Raw genomic sequence first — 21,074 nt, forward strand, 5'->3', positions numbered from 1 at the left:
TGGGATCTTCCCGGACCAGGGATCAAACCCATGTCCCCTGCATTGGTAGGTGGATTCTCAACCACTGCACCACCAGGGAAGCCCTGGACTTTTTTTCTAGTGAGTATTTTTGCAACATTTGAATGTGCTTTTACAATTTATTGTTTATTTTTATTTCACAGTTTAATCTTTAATTTAATAAGGTTGTTTTGATAATTTTTATTTATAACAAGTGTTACTGGTTTTCCATTAATACTAGTGATATAAAAATTTCAGTTTAAGTATATTTTGTAACTAAAAATTGAGTGTATATAAAGCAAAATAATATTAAGTAGATTATAATATAGGTTGTCAACAGTTATTGAAATATAGTTGGTAAATAAATGAAGCTTGGGTAGCATTTTGTCATATAATGAGTCGTAAATATTTTTGTGTCCCTTTTATATAAGAAATTATGTAAGAAAGAAGAGAAAGGAGACATTTTAACAATAAAAAATATTGATTTTCCAATCTATGTTGGGTGCTATAGTTGGCACTTTGGACACACTATTCTGTTTAATTCCTATGAAAATCTGATATTGATTTCTGTATCTCTAGTTTAAGATGAGAAAATAGAGCACAAAGTGACTAGAAACATAATCAAAATTCCATTAATAACAAATTCTATGTAGTACATTTGAATTCCAGGCATTCTCACTGTGTAGTATTCTGCTTCAAGTGCATATATTGAATGGTACAGTAGATATAAACAGTATGATTCCTTCCCCCAGAGCATACACAGAAGAGATGGACATAATAAAAAATGATGTTTCAAAAGCACTGTGAGTCCTGTGTAGCAGCATAGGAAGGGAATGCTGCTCTGAGCATCTATAAGACATGGAAAAGGAAGTGACTATTGCTCATGACTTGAGGATGGGCTGGAGCATTCAGACAGAAGAGAATAAAAGGGCAGTCAAAGTAGAGAGATGAGCAGATGGACAGAAAGGAGTATATCATAATGCATAATGACCTAATAAGCAATTCCAAAATTAATTATAGATGCTTCAAAATAAAATCATAAAATTTCTCTGCAGCAGAGACTGCAGTTGAGATGTTTGCTCCATGTGCTTTCTCCCTGCCACAGCCTGAAGGGGAGTCCTTGACTGATTCTATCCAATTGGTTGAGAGAACAGAGCATATGGTTTTCAGGCTGGTGAATTTGAAAGAGTGCACCAACCACGATGTGGTTCTCTTTACCCCACTGTGGCAACATATAAAACTTTATGATGGCCGTGTTCATGATCAAAGTGTCTTGTGTGCCTGTTCTTTATTTCATATTTATCATGGAGGACTGCATCACCTGCATTGGGACCTGTATTATTGATATAAATAAACGTTTAGTGAGTTAGGTCACTGAGATTTAGGGATTAATTTGTTACTATAACAAAGCATAGATATTCTGACTAATACAAACACAATGAATAAAATTGTAATTAAAATGATAAACTGGAAAAATATTTGCAAAATATGACAGAGCATCCCCCTATAGACAAAAGTCTCAGAATATGATGAATTTGCAACATAAATAACTTCAAATTATATGAATAGATGTTTTTTATTCATTGACAATTACAGAGTTGAAGATTTAAACAATCACAGCATGCCAACTACTTTGTTTTCAAAATTAGCTAATATTCCAAATGATAAGGCCAGAGACTTGAAGAAAACACCACAAAATGTGGCAGGGGCATTTTTCAGTTGGGGGAACATAGCTTCTCTTTGTTTTAGACACTTCCCATACATTTTCAATAAGCATGCAATGACTTTGTTATCAGGAAAACATTATCATTCAAAAACTAAAATCATTAAAAAAATCAGAATTATTTAAAATAATATTAGGTTAATATCTATATGGTAAAATCTCTTATAGGTAAAAAACATTTCAAGAACTCCAAAATAATATATCTATGAATTTAAATATATTTTAAAAGTACTTGGGTCATTAAGTTATCATAAATAAATTGAAAAGTACAAAATGTTTTGTGTGAACATGAAACAAGATTCAAAATTTACAAACAGAGAGGTAAGATTATTCTATTCGAACAGCCTATAAATATCTAACTGTCAAGATAGGTAACAGAAGGACACAGAGACAGTAAAGAAACTGGTTCTGGTCCAGATCTGGGGACCCTGCCAGGACTGGGGGCAGGTGGAGGTGGAGCCCTGTGCCCGCACAGCTCTGGGTTCACCTCGCCTGAGCAATGAGCCTCAACCTGCAGAGCAGCTATTTCTCCTGCACCCTTAGGTGTGGGAAGCTCTCTGCAGACAGTGACCTGGCAGCACTTCTTTTGTAACTAAAATGTATCCTACTGAGATGAGAGTGTAATAAATTGTCATCTTTGTCATAAAAATATGACCAGAAGAGAGGAGTCATGACTTGAGTGAACGTCACACATTGAAAATGTCACAAGGGAGTTTTCTAGTAGCTGTGGAAACTTTAAAAACAGATTGCAAGAGATATCATTACAAATCTTATTTAAAAAGATCAAAATGGATACAGCACTACTTCAATAATTCGAACCTCTCAGATCCCGAAAGGTTCAGCAGGGACATGAAACAAGCATCTACAAGTGACAGCATGAGAACTCTCAAGGGAATACTCTATCTTCTGGATATCACATTTAAAATTCTCTTCCACTGAAAGGAAATTTTCTCAAGATGGCTTTTACCTAAATACTATAGAAGAGATCTTCGACTTACTTAGATAGTCCATGCAATGCATCTGCATTGTTTCTCACTCGTGGGGAAGTTATGAACAAAATATTGAATGTTTTATTTTTATTTATTTATTTTTTTGGGGGTACACGGGCCTCTCACTGCTGTGGCCTCTCCCGTTGCGGAGCACAGGCTCCAGACGCGTAGGCTCAGCGACCATGGCTCATGGGCCCAACCGCTCCGCGGCATGTGGGAACTTCCCGGACCGGGGCACGAACCCATGTCCCCTGCATCGGCAGGTGGACTCTCAACCACTGCTCCACCAGGGAAGCCCTGAATATTTTTTATTAATTTAAATTCGAAACTGTTTTTGGTTATGGAAAATGTTAGTCTTCAGTATGAAGAGGAGACAAAATAAGGCGTCTGTTAAAAAAAAAACATACCAATTAGGCCTCTGTCAACAAAACGGACCACAACTATAAAAAGCAAAGAGGAACTTTATTTGGTATCTTAGAACTGCAATTCAGGGATCATAAATTCCAGAGGAAACCAGAAGAGTGTGATACCAGAGGAAAATGGGCAGGGTTTTTTACAGAAAAAGGAGGGAAGTTAACTCAGGCTTACACAATTTGTTTGAATCAGAGGGTAAGATTATTGTATACAGATGATTGGATTATGGCATGAATAAAGATCATGAACAGTTCCATCAGGCCTTTCTGTAGTAGACTAGATGTTTCCTGTCAGTAGAATGGTGCAAAGACTGAGGAACTGGTTCATGAAGGGCTCAAGTTACCTGAGAAACTGGTGTTGCTACACCTATGTTCCTTCTCTGGAGTTTGCCTGTGTCTGGCTTGGCCTTCTCCAGCTAAGCTTGCAGGTTATTTGATATAAGTCGGAGATGGCTTGGATCATAGGTCTGTATTGCAAGGTTAAATTCTTCTACAAGGTGGAGGGATCCTCACTGACCTTGGGAAATTACTTAGCTACAGACCATAAGTCTGCAGGGACCTAAGGCTTCTGGTCTTACAGATTGTGGGTGCCATCAGGGCTCAAAGCAGTGACAAAGGGAAAGGTTTTTACAGGAGAGCTACTACATGGGGGAGATTTTGGAGGAGGAATAGGAGAATCAGAAAAATATAGTGGCAGCTCAGCAGGTTCTGGGTAAGCTGGAGTCAAAGGAGAATGAGGGGAAGAAGAGACCTCTTGAGCTTTTTCTGGAGTATTTAGATGAGATTAGAGATCTTTATTTGCAGTGGTGAGCTTGGAAACAGTATCCTGAAGTGAGGCAATTGTATTTTATTTCATTTTATTTATTTATTTATTCTTAAAGTTTATTTTATTTTATTTTTTTGGTTGCATTAGGTCTTTGTTGATTTGTGCGGGCTTTCTCTCGTTGCAGTGAGCTTGAGCTATTCTTCCTTGCGGTGCACGGGCTTCTCATTGCAGTGGCTTCTGTTGTTGAGGAGCATGAGCTCTAGGCACTCCGTATGCCTGAACCATCAGGAGTTCACCTTTGCCAAATCCACACTGGACTGGAGGAAACAAATCCCAAGGGCAGAATTTACTTGTATCTGATAAGGAGCTCTAGACCTCCAGATACCATTGTAAAAGCTAAAAGCAGGTCACCAATGGGTGAAGGATACAGAGAGGAACTCATTCTTGTCTCAGAATTCTTCACAGCAACAATCCATGACAGAAGAGCAGAGAACTGCATTCACCAAACAAATCAGGAAATAAAGTACAATTATATTTATATATATATATAATAATATAAATAAAATATTTTAATTATATTTTTTTAATTTTATAAAGTATTTATAATAACATATATACCCAGTCAGGTTACTATATACATATAACACAACAGTCAGAGATCCTCAAAGAAAAAAGCAAGCAACAATAACCAAGTAAATCTGGGAAAATGGTGCCAAAACAAACAAAAAATAACTGAATGAAAAAATCCAGCCAATACAAGATAAATCATAAGAAAAATCTCAGAAATACAGAAGCTGTTGCAGAATGACAAAATAAGTATTGAGTCAATTTAACTACAGAATCGTGTCTACCCAACTAGAAGGATTAAGATTTCAGACAAGACAGTAAATATTATGTCTTAGCAATGCTAAACAGTGAAACACAAACACAGAATTTGCAGGAGAAGCAGTATGGCCAAATTAAATCCCAGTTATGCAATTTTAATAGCAGATATTCATCAATAATACTAGAAGAAACTTTCCGGGTTTATAAAATATTTTACCCCAAACCTTTGTGTGTATGTGTGCCTATAGAGTGAAGCCAAACAGAACCCCACAGGACCCTATCGGGTATAAGAGCCCCACCACGTCCCCTTTTCCTTAAGTGAAAGCCTTTTCTTCAGGCCTCCGCTGAGTTTCAAAAGTTTTGCTCAAGAGTTAATGATTAAGAAAATGTAAATATGTAGTAACAAAGAATAGCTGTTGGGTGGGAAACTGGTACCAATTTAAACAATAGATCAGCCATATAACATTTTTTTTTTTTCCTGTATTTTTTACTTTCAAAATCTGGACATTATCTCAGCACTGGCAATGTATTTGGGGCTCAAAACTATGCTTGAATTCATTGTCAACTGGATGTATAAATAAATTTGTAAGTGAATGATAGGAGGTAGCATAAAGCAGTAACAGGTATTCTGTTGCTTGTTTTTACATTTGCAAATTTGTGTTTGCTATTTTAAAATCTATCTTTCCTTTGCATTCCTCTTCTCCTCCATTCCTTTCTCTTTATCATCCTCCTCTTCCTTCTTCTCTCTGATAATTGTGAGTGTGTGTGCATGTTTTACTTTTATTCCCTCTTTTGTGAATTGCTATATTACATCCTTTACCAATTGTCCTATAGGTTTTTAACTTAATGTTGGTGCTTTGCTAGGCTTTTATTGCAATATACTAACTTTTGTGCAAATATTTATGCTATACTTTGTCTTTTTTATTTAAACTAATTTCTGGATTTTTTAAACAGAATTTTTAACATTCTATTCAGTCAATTTCAAAAAGAATCAAAGTATTAAAAGAGTCTACCAGACTTTTCTGTGTGATTTTTGCCATAGCATATGAAAATATTCTTGCTTAGCACAGTTACATAAATGTAAACAAATTCCTTTCATGGTTTTAATTATTTTATATTCAACGTTTTTATTAAATTAAAATAAATTAATTTGGAATATACTAAAGTTCTAATTTCGGTTATTTCCAAAACATTAACCACTTAGCTGAGCTGCCATTAATTAACTAAACAATTCCATTTTCATTTCTGTGGAATGCTACTTTGTCTCTCTGTCCACCTTCTACCATTTATTTTTATCTGTCCCATTCTGCTATGCTCTAATACTTGAGGATAGGAAAGCTATTTCATCTTAAAATATTAACTTATTTTTGCAATTAGTCAACTCACTGAGGACTTATGTTAGTTTATGTAGATTTTCAGATTCTTCATAAAGTTAAAAATTATATACAAATAATATTTATATTTTCCCTTATGATAGTTATATCTCTATTTTAGTTGATTTTGATAATTGTAGTAATTATTACAAATTCTTCCACAACAGGTATAGTGTTGCTGATAAACATCCTTTTTTAATTCCTTGTTTTAACAATTATGATTCCAATTTCTTATTAAATAAGATACTATATTTTACATAAATATCTTAAGGAGTTATTCTGTTCAGTTTCTTAAAGCTTAATACATTTGAATTCAAGTGGGTGTTGAACTGTAATGTGTTTTTTTTTAGATTTTCTGTACATTTGTAAAACATATTCATGGTTTGAATGGCTTGTCAGTTGTATATATAAACATTAATATCCTCTATGTCACATTCAATGTTTTTCTTCCCTTACATTATTTATTTATGTCTTTTAAATATTTTGATTAATCTGTTTACAATCTCTCTCTAGTTGCCTGAATTTAGAGTTAATTTTTTTTTTTGCTTTAATGCAATCCAGAAATTTGGTAATTTAATAAGGATAAAACATTTTAATCTCTTTAAGTGTATTCTCATAATTAAATGGTATCTTTAACATCTTGTTTCCTAATATTTGTATGCTTTTTAGATATTTCTAGTCTTTGCTATTTCAATACACTTCTTTATTTGTGCATTTCTGTATGTACACATATGCATAGCAGACTTTTTTTTTTAACATCTTTATTGGAGTATAATTGCTTTACAATGGTGTGTTAGTTTCTGTTTATAACAAAGTGAATCAGCTATACATATACATATATCCCCATATCTCCTACCTCTTGTGTCTCCCTCCCACCATCCTTATCCCACCCCTCTAGGTGGTCACAAAGCACCTAGTGGAACTCCCTGTGCTAAGCAGCTGCTTCCCACTAGCTATCTATTTTACATTTGGTAGTGTATATATGCCCATGCCACTCTCTCACTTCATCCCAGCTTACCCTTCCCCCAACCCTGTGTCCTGAAGTCCATTCTCTAGATCTGCCTCTTTATTCCTATCCTGCCCCTAGGTTCCTCTAAACCATATTTTTCTTTTTTCTTTTTTTTTTTAGATTCCATATATATGTGTTAGCATACAGTATTAGTGTTTTTCTTTCTGACATACTGCACTCTGTATGACAGACTCTATGTCCATCCACATCATTACAAATAACTCAATTTTGTTTCTTTTTATGGCTGAGTAATAGTCCATTGTATATATATGCCACATCTTCTTTATCCATTTATCTGTTGATGGACACCTAGGGTGCTTCCATGTCCTGGCTATTGTAAATAGTGCTGCAATGAACATTGTGGTGCATGACTCTTTTTGAATTATGATTCTCTCACGGTATATGCCCAGTAGTGGGATTCCTGGGTCATATAGTAGTTCTATTTTCAGATATTGTAGGAACCTCCATAATGTTCTCCACAGTGGCTATATCAATTTACATTCCCACCAACAGTGCAAGAGGCTTCCCTTTTCTTCAACCCTCTCTAGCATTTATTGTTTGTAGATATTTTGATGATGGCCATTCTGACTGGTGTGAGGTGATACCTCATTGTAGATTTGATTGGCATTTCTCTAATGATGAGTGGTGTTGAGCTTTCTTTCATGTGTTTGTTGGCAATCTGTATATCTTCTTTGGAGAAATGTCTATTTAGGTCTTTTGCCCATTTTTGGATTGGGTTGTTTGTTTTTTTGATATTGAGTTGCATGAGCTGCTTGTAAATTTTGGAGGTTAATCCTTTGTCAGTTGCTTCATTTGCAAATATTTTCTCCCATTCTGAGGGTTGTCTTTTCGTCTTGTTTATGGTTTCCTTTACTGTGCAAAAGCTTTTAAGCTTCATTAGATCTCATTTGTCTACTTTTGTTTATATTTCCATTTCTCTAGGAGGTGGATCAAAAAGGATGTTGCTCTGATTTGTGTCATAGAGTATTCTGCCTATGTTTTCCTCTAAGAGTTTTCTAGTGTCTGGCCTTACATTTAGGTCTTTAATCCATTTTCAGTTTATTTTTGTGTATGGTGTTAGGGAGTGTTCTAATTTCATTCTTTTACATGTAGCTGTCCAGTTTTCCCAGCACCACTTATTGAAGAAGCTCTCTTTTCTCCATTGTATATTTTTGCCACCTTTATCAAAAATAAGGTGACCATATGTGTATGAGTTTATCTCTGGGCTTTCTATCCTGTTCCATTGATCTATATTTCTGTTTTTGTACCAGTACCATACTGCCTTGATTACTCTAGCTTTGTAGTGGAATCTGAAGTCTGGGAGCCTGATTCCTCCAGCTCTGTTTTTCTTTCTAAAGATTGCTTTGGCTACTCACGGTCTTCTGTGTTTCCATACAAATTGTGAAATATTTTGTTCTAGTTCTGTGAAAAATGCCATTGGTAGTTTGATAGGGATTGCATTGAATCTGTAGATTGCTTTGTGTAGTATAGTCATTTTCACAATATTGATTCTTCCAATCCAAGAACATGGTATATCTCTCCATCTGTTTGTATCATCTTTAATTTCTTTCATCAGTGTCCTATAGTTTTCTGCAAAAAGGTCTTTTGTCTCTTTAGGTAGGTTTATTCCTAGGTATTTTTTTTCCTTTTGTTGCAATGGTAAATGCAGAGAAATGGTAAATTCTCTTTCAGATTTTTAATCATTAGTGTATAGGAATGCTAGAGTATCTGTGCATTAAATTTATTTCCTACTACTTTACCAAATTCGTTGATTAAATCTACTAGTTTTCCGGTAGCATCTTTAGGATTCTCTATGTATAGTATCATGTCATCTGCAAACAGTTAAAGTTTTACCTCTTTTCTGATTTGGATTCTTTTTATTTATTTTTCTTCTCTGATTGCTGTGGCTAGGACTTTCAAAACTCTGTTGAATAATAGTGGTGAGTGTGGACAACCTTATTTTGTTCCTGATCTTAGTGGAAATGCTTTCAGTTTTTCACTATTGAGAACGATTTTGGCTATGGTATTCTCATATATGACATTTATTACATTGAGGTAAGTTCCCTCTATGCCTAATTTCTGGAGGGTTTTTATCATAAATATGTGTTGAATTTTGTTAAAGCTTTCTCTGCATCTATTGAGATGATCATATGGTTTTTCTCCTTCAATTTTTTATATGGTTTATCACATTGATTAATTTGCATATATTTAAGAATCCTTGCATTCCTGGGATAAACCCCACTTGATCATGGTGTATGATCCTTTTAATGTGCTGTTTGAATCTGTTTCCTAGTATTTTGTTGAGGATATTTGCATCAGTGACATTGGCCTGTAGTTGTCTTTCTTTGTGACATCTTTTTCTGGTTTTGGTATCAAGGTGATGTTGTCTTCATAGAATGAGTTTGGGAATGTTCCTCCCTCTGCTATATTTTGGAAGAGTTTGAGAAGGATAGGTGTTAGCTCTTCTCTAAATGTTTGATAGAATTCACCTGTGAAGCCATCTGATCCTGGGCCTCTGCTGGAAGATTTTTAATCGCAGTCTCAATTTCAGTGCTTGTGATTGGTCTATTTATATTTTCTATTTCTTCCTGGTTCAGTTTTGGAAGGTTGTGCTTTTCTAAGAATTTTTCCATTTCTTCCAGGCTGTCCATTTTATTGGCATATAGTTGCTTGTAGTAATCTCTCATGATCCTTTGTATTTTTGCAGTGTCACTTGATATTTCTTTTTCATTTCTAATTATATTGACTTGAGTCTTCTTGATGAGTCAATTTTGTTTATCTTCTCAAAGAACTATCTTTTAGTTTTATTGATCTTTGCTATTGTTTCCTTCATTTATTTTTCATTTATTTCTGAGCTGATCATTATGATTTACTTCCTTCTGCTAACTTTGGATATTTTTTGTTCTTCTTTCTCTAATTTCTTTAGGTGTAATCTTAGGTTGTTTCTTTGAAATGTTTCTTGTTTCTTCAGGTAACATTGTATTGCTCTAAACTTCCATCTTACAACTGCTTCTGCTGCATCCCGTAGGTTTTGGGTTGTTGTGTTTTCATTGTCATTTGTTTCTAGGTATTTTTTGATTTCTTATTTGATTTCTTCAGTGATCTCTTTGTTATTAAGTAGTGTATTGTTTAGCCTCCATGTGTTTGTATTTTTTACAGATTTTTTCCTTTAATTGATACCTAGTGTCATAGTGTTGTGTTCGGAAAAGTTACTAGATTGGATTTCAGTTTTCTTAAATTTACCAAGGCTTGATTTGTGACCCAAGATATGATCTATCCTGGAGAATGTTCCAAGATCACTTGAGAAGAAAGTGTATTCTGTTGTTTTTTGATAGAAGGTCCTATAAATATCAATTAAGTCCATCTTGTTTAATGTATCATTTAAAGCTTGTGTTTCCTTATTTATTTTCATTTTTTATGATCTGTCCATTGGTAAAAGTGCAGTGTTTAATTTCCCTACTATGAATTTGTTACTCTTGATTTCCCCTTTTATGGCTGTTAGCATATGCCTTATGCATTGAGGTGCTCCTATTTTGGGTGCGCAATATTTACATTTGTTATATCTTTTTTTTGGATTGACCCCTTGATCATTATGTAGTCCCCTTCTTTGTCTCTTGAAATAGTCTTTATTTTAAAGCCTATTTTATCTGATACAAGAATTGCTACTCCAGCTTTCTTTTGATTTCCATTTTCATGGAATATATTTTCCATCCCCTCACTTTCAGTCTGTATGTGTCCCTAGGTCTATAGTGGGTCTCTTGTAGACAACATATATATGGGTCTTTTTTTTTGTATCCATTCAGCCAATCTGTCTTTTGGTTGGAGTATTTAATCCATGTACATTTAAGGTAATTATCGATATGTATGTTCCTATTACTGTTTTCTTAATTGTTTTCAATTTTTTATTGTAGGTCCTTTCCTTCTCTTGTGTTTCCTGCCAAGAGAAGTTCCTTTAGCATTTGTTGTAAAGCTGGTTTGGTGGAGCTAAATTCTACTAGCTTTTGCTTGTCTGTAAAATTTTAATTTCTCCATTGAATCTGAATGAGATCCTTGCTGGGTAAAGTAATCTTGGTTGTAGGTTTTTCCCTTTCATCACTCTAAATATGTCCTGCCACTCCCTTCTGGCTTGCAGTTTCTGCTAATAGATCAGCTTTTTACCTTATGGGGATTCCCTTGTATGTTATTTGTTGTTTTCCCTTGCTGCTTTTAGTATTTTTTCTTTGTATTTAATTTTTGATAGTTTGATTAACATGTGTCTTGGCATGTTTCTTTCTGGATTTATCCTGTAGGGGACTCTCTACGTTTCCTGGACTTGACTGACTATTTCTTTTCCCATATTAAGGAAGTTTTCAACTGTAATCTCTTCAAATATTTTCTCAGTCCTTTTCTTTTTGTCTTCTTCTTTTGGGACCCCTATAATTCAAACGTTGGTGCATTTACTGTTGTCTCAGAGGTCTCTAAGACTGTTCTTAATTCTTTTCATTCTTTTTCTTTATTATACCTTGAAGTAGTTATTTCCAGTATTTTATCTTCCAGGTCACTTATCTGTTCTTCTGCCTCAGTTATTCTGCTATTGATTCCTTCTAGAGAATTTTTAATTTCATTTATTGTGTTGTTCATCATTGTTTGTTTGCTCCTTGGTTTTTCTAGGTCCTTGTTAAAAGTTTCTTGTATTTTCTCCATGCTATTTGGAAGATTTTGGATCATCTTTACTATCACTATTCTGAATTATTTTTCAGGTATACTCCCTATTTCCCCTTAATTTGTTTGGTCTGGTGGGTTTTTACCTTACTCCTTCATCTGCTGTGTGTTTCTGTCTTCTCATTTTGCTTAACTTACTGTTTTGGGGTCTGCTTTTCACAGGCTGCAGGTTTGTAGTTCCCACTGTTTTTGTTGTCTGTCCCCAGTGGCTAAGGTTGGTTCAGTGGGTTGTGTAAGCTTTCTGGTGGAGGGGACTAGTGCTTGTGTTCTGGTGGATGAGGCTGGATCTTGTCTTTCTGATGGGCAGGACCACGTCCAGTGGTGTGTTTTGGGTTGTCTGTGAACTTATTATGATTTTAGGCAGTCTCTCTGCTAATCAGTGGGGTTGTGTTCCTGTCTTGCTAGTTGTTTGGCATAGGGTGTCCCGCACTGTAGCTTGTTTGCCGTTGAGTGGAGTTGTATCTTAGCATTGAGGAGGAGATCTCTGGGAGAGCTTTCGCCATTTGATATTTCATGGAGCCAGGAGGTCTCTGGTGGACCAATGTCCTGAACTCGGCTGTCCCATATCAGAGACACAAGCCTGACACCAACTGGAGCACCAAGACCCTGTCAGCCACATGGCTGGGAAGAAAAGGGAGAAAAAAAATAAAGAATGATAAAAATAAAATAAAACAAAATAAAATAAAGTTAATAAAGGGACTTCTCTGGTGGTGCATTCATTAAGAATCGCCTGCCAATTCAGGGGACATGGGTTCGAGCCATAGTCCAGGAAGATCCCACATGCCACAGAGCAACTAAGCCCATGTGACACAGCTACTGAGCCTGTGCTCTATAGCTCATGAGCCACAACTCCTGAGCCCATGTGCCACAACTACTGAAGCCCACACACCTAGAGCCCATGCTCTACAACAAGAGAAGCCACTGCAATGAGAAGATCATGCTCTGCAATGAAGTGTCACCCCCACTCACTGCAACTAGAGAAAGCCCACACACAGCAACAAAGACCCAACACAGCCAAAAATAAAATAAATAAAAGCAATCATTAATAAATAAATAAAATAAAGTGGATACTTAAAAATGTTATTAAAAATAATAATTATTTTAAAAAATTTAAAAGTAATAGAAAAAAGAAAAGGAAAAAAAAGAAAGAAGAGAGAAACGAATCCAAAAAGTAAATCTACCAGTGATAACAAGTACTAAAAACTATACTAAAAACAAACAAACAAAGAAACACAGACAGAGAGAAACCTAAGATAAATGGTAAAAGCAAAGCTATACAGACAAAAATCACACAAAGAAGCATAAACATACACACTCACAAAAAGAGAAAAAGGAAAACAATATATTTATCTATATATAAGAAAAAAAAGGAGGAAGAGATCAATGAAATCAATAAACAAATCTACCAATGATAACAAACTCTAAATACTAAACTAAGATAAACATAAAACCAGAAACAAATTAGATGCAGAAAGCAAACCCCAGTTCTACAGTTGATCCCAAAGTCCACTGCTTCAATTTTGGGATGATTCATTGCCTATTCAGGTATTCCACAGATGCAGGGTACATCAAGTTGATTTTGGAGATTTAATCTGCTCCTCCTGAGGCTGCTTGGAGAAATTTCCCTTTCTCTTCTTTGTTCGCACATCTCCTGGGGTTCAGTTTTGGATTTGGCCCCGCCTCTTCATGTAAGTCACCGGAGGGCATCTGTTCTTCGCTCAGACAGGACGGGGTTAAAGGAGCTGCTGATTCGGGAGCTGTGGCTCACTCAGGCTGGGGGGAGGGAGGGGCATGAATGCGGGGCGAGCCTGCGGTGGCAGAGGCTGGCATGACCTTGCTACAGCCTGAGGTGTGCCGTGCGTTCTCCTGGGGAAGTTGTCCCTGGATCACGGGACCCTGGCAGTGGCGGACTGCACAGGCTCCCAGGAGGGGAAGTGTGGCTAGTGACCTGTGCTTGCACACAGGCTTCTTTGTGGCTGCAGTAGCAGCCTTAGCAGTGCATGTCTGTCTCTGGTGTCTGCACCTATTGCTACAATTTTTGCCCATCTCTGGAGCTCTTTTAGATGGTGCTCTGAATCCCCTCTCCTCACGCACCCTGAAACAATGGTCTCTTGCCTCTTAAGCAGCTCCAGACATTTTCCCGGACTCTCTTCCAGCTAGCTGTGGTGCACTAGCACCTTCAGACTGTGTTTATGCAGCCAACCCCAGTCCTCTCCCTGCATCTGACTGAAGCTCGAGCCTCAGCTCCCAGCCCCTGTCACATAAAACAGTTTAATTCTGTTTGAAATGCCCATTCTTTTATTAAACAAATATTTATTTATAGGTAAATCTCTGCTGTTGTGAAATTTATAATCTAGTGAAAGGAGATAGACAAAAAATAAGTAAATATTTAAATTACAAAATATATTGGATGAGCTCTGTGAAGAAAACTAAAGCAGGAGAGAAATACAGGTAACATGGGGAGACTATTATAGAAATACTAAATATATAGGTATACTAATGTGTGTGTATATATATACATATATACAGTGTGCATATATATACACTGTATATACATATATATAGTGTGTGTGTATATACATATACGTGTGTGTGTGTGTATATATATATAGTTTATCTCTCTAAAGTGTTTGAATTTTTCAGAAATTGTCATTTTTTTCATTTTGGTAAGAACTTTTCTAGATAACATCCTCCTGATTTATACCTGTTGCACATGGCAGAATTTCATTTTTGTTGTTGCTGTTGTCCTACATTGAAAAATTATAATCACCTCAAGAAAATTTATTTTCTCTGTACTAAAGTCCTGTGTGGTCTTCCTATTCATTCCTTTCCCCACCATCTCCTGGAAATTACTGATCTTTTTACTGTCTCTATAATTGTGTCTTTTCCAGAATGTCATGTATTTGGAATCATATATTATGTAGCCTTTTCAAATTGACTTCTTTCACTTAGTAACATACATTTAAGGTTCCTCCATATCTTTTCGTGGCTTGATATCTCATTTCTTTTTAGCATTTACTAATATTCCATTGTCTGGATATACCACAGTTTATTTACCCTTTCACCTACTGAAGACATCTTGGTTGCTTCTGAGTTTTGGCAATTATGAATAAAACTGTTATAAATAACCACATGCATGTTTTTGTTCAGTCATATACTTTCAACTCCTTTGGATGAGCATGATTGCTGGATTTATGGTAAGAACATGATTAGTTTTGTAAGGAATCTGCAAAATATCTTCCAAAGTGGCTGGTGTCATTTTGCATTCTCACCAGTAATGAATGAGAGGACCTATTGCTCTACATCCTTGCCAGCATTTGGTGTTGTCAGATTTTAGCCATTGTAATAGGTGTATAGTGGTATCTTTGTTGTTTTAATTTGCATTTCCCTCATGACATGTGATGAGAAGCATCTTTTCATAGGATTTTTTGCCACCTGTACACCTCCTTTGGTGAGGTGTCTGCTAAGATATTTGGTCCATTTTTTAATTGAATTGGTTGTTTTCTTACTGTTGAGTTTTAAGAGTTATTTGTATATTTTGGATGACTGTACTTTGTCAGATGTGTCTTTTGCAAATATTTTATCCCAGTTTTTGGCTTGTGTCATTTTCTTGGGATTTAGTTCTTTTTTGATGCTGAATACTATTCCATGGTATCTATATACCACATTAGTTTTATCCATCATCCAATGATTGACATTTAGGTTGTTTCCATATCTTGGCCATTGAGAATAATGCTGCAGTGAACATGGGAGTGCAGACATGTTTTCAAGATTCTGATTTTAATTGTTTTAAATAAATACCCAGAGGTGGGTTTTCTGGATCCTATAGTAGCATATTTCTAGGACTCTCCATACAGTTTTCTCTAATAGCTGTGTCAGTTTACAATCCTACCAACAGTGTGAAAGTGTTTCCTTTTATCCACGTCCTCACTAACACTTACTTTTTTTTTTTTTAATAATAGCCATCCTAATAGATATAAGGTGATATCTCATTGTGGTTTTGATTCTAATTTTCCTGATTATTAGTAATCTTGAGTAATCTTTTCATATACATTTTGGTAATTTGTTTGTCTTTTTGGAAAAATGTTTATCAAGTTGTTTCTCTAGTTTTTAGTTGGTTTATTTTATTTTATTTTGCTAGTGAATAGTAGAAATTCTTTATACATTTTAGAAATTAACTTCTTTTCAGATATATGATTTGCAAATATTTTCTCCTTTTCTGTAGGTTGCCATGTTGCCTTGTTAATTGCTTCCTTTGCTGTGAAGAAGCTTTCTAGTTTGATGTAGCCCCATTGTCCATTTTTGCTTTTGTTGCCTGTGCTTTAGGTGTCATATCTAAGATATCATTACCAAGATCAATGTCATGAAGCTTTTCCCATATGTTTTGTTCTAAAAGTTTTATAGTTTTAGGTCTCACATGGTAATGACATTCAAGCCTTATATTTAGGTATTGAATACATTTTAACTTATTTGTATGATGTAAGATTCCAACTAAATTATAAAAAGCTTTTAGAAAGTAAACACTTTGTTTTCTCCCATTCTTTCCTACCTGTACACACTTAGTAGGAAGATAGAACCACATTCCCTGAAAAATTAAATGATTAAATTAGCAAAGTTACTAGTTTTTTTTCCAAAATTAAATCAAAATAGCCCTCCCAGCACAAACTCTGAAATTTTCAAACATATAAAAGTGCCCATACCATCTTACCCCAAATGGCAATCTCTTTCCCATGCTGCTAAAAATAATTAGGTGATCTGTGGTTTTTATGAGTGCTTTTTCATTCCATAAGATAATTTTTTAAAAATCCTTTCTATATTATAATCTTTAAGGAATATGTATTTGAAAATCTGAAGTATGTTTGAGTTATGTAAGACTTCATTTATTACCACCCAATAAATTTTGATAAAATTTTAACTCATTGAAAATTAATTTTAAAAAATGGAAAATTTTAAATGGAGGATAATTTTAAGAACTGTTTTCCTATTTTCTAGCAAATTTAAATTCATATTTTAATCTTGCATAATAAATTGTGAGCTATCTCTCCTACATCTTCAATCATTTTTTAAGTTTTTTTGGGATATAACACTAAGACATTTGGAAAAAATCAATTATTTGTTATCACATACCACATTCAGAATGCATAGAGTTTTTAATTCTTACTTTAAATTCCACAGCATGGATATACTACTAATTACCTTCTTAGAATCTTTTGCAAGACTTTCCTTTTTCCAGTATTTTTTAAGTCAAAAAACACTTCACATATAATTCTTGTATATGCAACAAAACACACACACACACACACACAGTTGACCCTTGAACAACATGGGTTTGAACTGTAGTGGTGCACTTATGCACAGATATTTTTTTCAATAAATACTACTGTATTACATGATTGACAGTTGGTTGAATCCAGGGATGTGGAACCACAGATAAGGAGGGTCATCTGTGGAACGTGAGAATCTGCCAATTTTGGTACCTGTGGAGGGTATTGGAACCAATCCCTCACAGATTTTGAGGGATAACTATATATATTATTTCAGTGAGTGAAAAATAGCCATTTAGAATTTTATTTTTTGTATATGAATTTGAAAATCTTTTTCTCTATATATTAGAAATGTATAAAGGCTTCAAAATTTTTCTTATACTATCAAAAATATCACTGTTTAAAAAGTATTTTAAGGTTTTTCTGGTTACTTCAATGGATTAATTTCATTATGTTTAAATCATTGGACCTCCGGGATTAACTTTGAAATAATAAGTGAGATATAGACCCAGACTTTTTCAAATTGGTAGCCAGTATCCCACCTATCATTTACCAAGAAAACCAATTTTCCCTCTGATTATAAATGCCACATTGTATTAAATCCTCTTATAATATGGAGCTATCTTTAGACTTTCTTGACTTTTCTTCTGTACCACAAGTTTTTAGTCATTATCATTTCATAATTTATTAAAATATTTGATAGGGCTGAGTTCTAATCATAACTCTTGATTCTAGTCTTTTCTTGGCTATTTGTATTTATTTATTTTTTCAATTAAAAAATAAATCAAATACATAGCAACTATAGACAAATTCCTATACAGTAGATACTTTTTCTCAATTGAGTCTGAGAATATAAGAAATTGTATGAACTGTAGGTATTCTTATTAATTTGAGTCATCTTTTATGTTTCTCCATGAAGTGTTGCAGTTTTATTTAAAAATATCTACACATTTTTATTATGTTTATGACTACATACTACTTTTTAACAGAAGCAACTTTAAAATGCAAATTACACCTAAACTTCATATATCATAAATGAATTGTTTTACAAGAGAGAAATATGGCATAAATGTTCTAAATAATCTGCTAAACAGAAAATTAATTTTTGAGCTTATACCCTGTGGTAGAAAAGGTGATAGCCAATTCCAGTGGGTAAATAAAATAGAGTTGTTCCCTCATTGAGCTTACAGTTTAATGGGTGAAATAGATTATGAAAAACTAAGCAATAAAAAATAAACAAACAACCTCAGCAACAGAACTGATCTTTTGTTGCCAACTCCAGAGCATTTCCAATTACTTCACATGTCATCATATTTTATGTCCAGCATATGGGCCTTTTAGTGCTCTCATCTGTCTATTAGAGTAGGCAGAATACCCAGCATGGTCATGCGCACACAGCTAATTGAACTGGGAGCATGGCTCAAGTTTAAATGTGCAATGTAGAGTAGAGAAGTGCACAATTGCTCAGATAAAGAATAGCAATAATAAAGTTGTTGAAGCAATACTGTTTACTATTTGAAGTGCATAGATAACTGATAATATTTTTCAGTAGCATTGGATTAGTGTGTGTGTGTCTACAGGAAATGCACCCATGGAGACTACCATGTTGATATAATTGACTGGATCATGAAAATAACAACCAAAAATGTTCAGCCCCCTTTATAATTTTATTTGAAGAAATAACTCATGATTAATTTTAAGAAGAATAAAGAGATAAGCAATTCTATGACTAATACTTTATCAGTATTCATAGTATTAAACTTTACATTTTATCAAATATTTTCCGCTTATTGTTTTAATTGGTCCTCAGAATAAATTGCTAAAATCAGTAAGCCATATTTTTATTTATGTATTTTGTGATAAGAAAATTGCAGTTTAAAAGGTACAATGTTTTGAATAAGTTTCCATTGCTACAAAGGGGTTTGAGAGTAGAACTTTTAATGTAATAAAATTAGTAACATAAAAGTATAGTGTGAGTATCAAAGCATATTACATTTTAAGGGTTAAATGCCTTTCTTTGCTCTTTCTGCTAAGCTACATAGACAGTTCTTTACATGTTCTTCCACCATTGCTCTGCTTATCCAATTGATAATGGTACTGAATAGTATTTCTTTACCTTTTTCAGATCAATAAAAGAATGTGTAAGACTTTTATGTGTGTTAAATGTGTAGTCTTTTCTATGCACAAAATATTTTATTTGAAATGAGGTGTTAGTTGCATTTGAGAACCAACAACAAAGAAAATCCATACTCATATAAATTTTTATATGAAGTAAATCATGCATTTCTATCTAAAAAATCTGTGAGATTAAGAAGACAATTTTCTGATATAGTAATAACAAAAATAAAAAAATTTGCTTAATGTTTTGTTCTTACTGGCTTTCATTTCCATGACATCTGTAGAGTTCTTTGAATACAATCAATTATGGGAACAAATAGAAGACCAGTGTAATAATACCTCCAACAGTATAGAAATTACAAATAAATATATTGTGTTCCAAAAGAAAATTCACTATTCTCTTTATTGTATTGCACAAAACTGTGTAATACAGAAAACAAATCTAAAATACATTAATATCACATCTGTTTGCTATATCTCTTGAATATCTGTAGTGTTGTCTCATCTAGTGAAGAAAGTAAAATTTCCAATTTTCACTTCCAAGGTGATTCATCTTTAGATATGCTATTCCCTTTGAACGGATTTTCATATTATACTATAGGCCAAGACAAGGTTTCTAATTTATACAGGAGAAGCATCTTGTTTCTCAACTTAGAAAGTTACATCTAACTGAAACCATTATTAGTGAAAGCATAACTTTGGAAATGATACCACATGGCCTTTTCCTGTGAGAAACACCTCAGGCATTTGCTAAAAATAATTATTTCAATCTATAGTTTGAGGTAGATATTATACATTGCAACATATGTGGCATATATTTTGAACTATAGTTCCTTCTGAATTTCGTTAGGTAGAACACTGTTTAAATAAATTATTACTTTGTTTTTCAATTTTATGTCATCCAGGTTGTGCTGTTATTTATATCTGTGTGTGCGCTCAGAAACTGCTTTCTACATTTTTCAATTTGTTGCAAAATACTGAAAATACTAAAAACCATTTATATACAAGTCCAAGTGTAAAATTAGTTTCATCACCCTTGACCTGAGTCACTAATGAGTAGAAATTCTTATAATGGACTGTATGATTCCTCGATTTTACCTTGAATATACTTACAAGGAAGGCATGAACTAGCTAGAATTACTTGCATGTATGTAACATGCCAGGCATTGTTTTAGCTTTTTTGCACACATCATTTTTCTTTAATCCACCTAACTACCTTATGAAATAAATAGTATTTTTTCCTCACTTTAGAAACATATGGGGTTTAGCTAAATAAAATAACTTGACCAAATTCACACAGTTCCTTAGAGTTGAAGCAATGATTCTAACCCAGGTCTACCTAGCTGAACTACCCTCTTTCTCTACTGTCTTAGTGATCAACCTTCAGGTAACAATGTCTTCCTCCCAGAGGATTTGGTATTCTATTGATTCATCCTTGCAATAAAAATTTCTGCCTCTGGTCTCTTTTCAACCTGTCACATATTAAGTTCGATTTTGCTCTGAATTCTCAGCTACCTTGATTGGTAATATCTATCAGTATCATCTCAAACACTAAGAAATGAAAGTTAGGAGTCCAATAAGGATATATTTGACATTTTTATATCAGTTTATGCTAATGTGGCCTTAATTAATGAATATACTTTGATTGTGGTAGAAACCTGGTTCTGAGTCCCTGCTCCACCAATTAACCATGTGATACTAGTAAATTTGTAGGTGGACCTCATGGGTGCAGGCAGACCATGTGGGCAAGAGAACAGCTGATTGAGACAGACCACATGAGCAAGACAGCGTCCCATGGGAGATCAGGAGAAGTCAGCAGGTCTGCACGCAATGGAAAAATAACAAAGAATCTGACCTCCTGCCTTAATGATTAACTGAGATTGTTTCCCCCTTTTC

Source organism: Orcinus orca, chromosome 9, assembly GCF_937001465.1.
Source record: "Orcinus orca chromosome 9, mOrcOrc1.1, whole genome shotgun sequence".
Lineage (NCBI taxonomy): Eukaryota > Metazoa > Chordata > Mammalia > Artiodactyla > Delphinidae > Orcinus > Orcinus orca.